Genomic DNA, 1940 nt, shown 5'->3' with positions numbered 1-1940 from the left:
TATAGCCCCTTGATTTTTCAGAGTAACCAATAAAGTAACTGCTTACTGTACGAGAGTCCAATTTCTTTTCGTAAGGCCTATAAGGCCTTGCCTCAGCTGGACATCCCCACACATGAAAATGCTTTCGACTTGGCTTTCGCCTAGTCCAATGCTCATAAGGTGTTTTTGCAGTTGCCTTAGTTGGTACCCTATTAAGAATATAAGCTAATGTCTTAAGTGCCTCTCCCCAGAGTGACTCTGGTAAGGTAGAGTGACAAATCATACTCCTTACCATGTCCTTAAGAGTCCGGTTTCGTCTTTCAGACACACCATTCATGCTAGGCGATCCTGGCATGGTGTACTGTGGGACTATACCACATTCCTCTAGGTATTTGGCAAAAGGCCCTGGACGTTGTTCACCTGAACCGTCATATCTACCGTAGTATTCACCACCACGGTCAGATCTGACGCACTTAATCCTTTTGCCGAGTTGATTTTCAACCTCAGCCTTAAAAGTTTTGAACACGTCCACCGATTGGGACTTTTCATGAATAAGAAAAATGTATGCATAACGAGAATAATCGTCTATGAATGATATGAAGTAACGTTGACCATTCCAGGAAGCTGTAGGGAATGGCCCACATATATCCGTATGTATCAATTCTAAGACATTCGAAGCTCTATATGCACCATATTTCGATTGTTTGGTTTGTTTTCCTTTTATGCATTTGATGCAAACCTTAGGGTTTGTGAAGTCAATGGAATCCAAAATCCCATCTGACACAAGACGCTCAATTCTCTTTTGAGAAATGTGACCTAGGCGCTTGTGCCATAATGCACCTAAATTATTATTTTCAATTTTACGCTTAGTACCACGTGATTCCACATTCAGGGTTTCGCTATAATCAGTTATGATATTCAGCATATAAAGGTTGTCATTCAACATAAGTGAACCAGTTCCAATAACATTTGAATTTAAAGACAATTGAACCGAATTGTTTCCAAATGAACAACAATAACCAAATTTGTCCAAATATGAAACAGAAATCAAATTCCGTCTAAAAGACGGTACAACAAAAGTGTCTTTCAAATCCAAATAGAAACCAGTACATAATAACAACCTAATTTCCCATCGCCAACATAGATGTATCTTTCAACATGATTAGGCTTTCGGTAGCTCAGGCAACCCTGCATTGAAACACTGATGTTAGAAGTTGAACTAGAGTCTAACCACCAGGTGTTTCCAAGTACTGAAGTTAAATTGACCTCATAACAGACCAAGGTAAGAAATGTACCTTTCTTAGCACGTCAGGCGTGATACTTTACACATTTCTTCTTTTGATGTCCAGTTGCTTTGCAAAAGAAACAGACATCATCCTGCTTCTGTTTCTTTTGCACTGAACCCTTAGCAGCTTCATTCTTGGGCTCCGAAGTGATTTTCCTTTTGCCCTTGCCTTTAGAGGTAGTAACATAATGGGCACTTTCAGTCCTTTCTCGCTTCAGCCTTTCCTCTTCTTGCACACAAAATGAAATGAGCTCGTTTAGAGTCCATTTCTCCCTTTGATAGTTCTAAGAAATCTTAAACTCACTGAATTGTGCAGGAAGGGAAAGCAAGACCAAATGCATGAGTAAGTCTTCCGACACCTCAAGCTTAAGGGCCTTAAGTTTCAAAGCGATGTTGGACATTCCCATAATGTATTCCCTTATGTTTCCCTTGCCTTGATACCTCATGGAAATCAAGTTTTGTAACAGAGTACTTGTTTCCTCCTTATCGCTCTTTGAAAAGCACTTTTCAATCTCAGCAAGGAAATCTTTGGCACTATGTATCTCATCCGAGATAGTACCCCTAAAGACCTCTAAAATGTCGTGCTTAATGATCATTAGACTAACGCGATTAGAGCGATCCCACTTCTCATAATCCTTCCTCTCTTCGGAGGCACTGGATTCCAAAGGAGAAGGGG

Source organism: Lupinus angustifolius, chromosome LG20 (assembly GCF_001865875.1).
Source record: "Lupinus angustifolius cultivar Tanjil chromosome LG20, LupAngTanjil_v1.0, whole genome shotgun sequence".
Taxonomy (NCBI): domain Eukaryota; kingdom Viridiplantae; phylum Streptophyta; class Magnoliopsida; order Fabales; family Fabaceae; genus Lupinus; species Lupinus angustifolius.
This window is presented reverse-complemented; position numbering follows the sequence as displayed.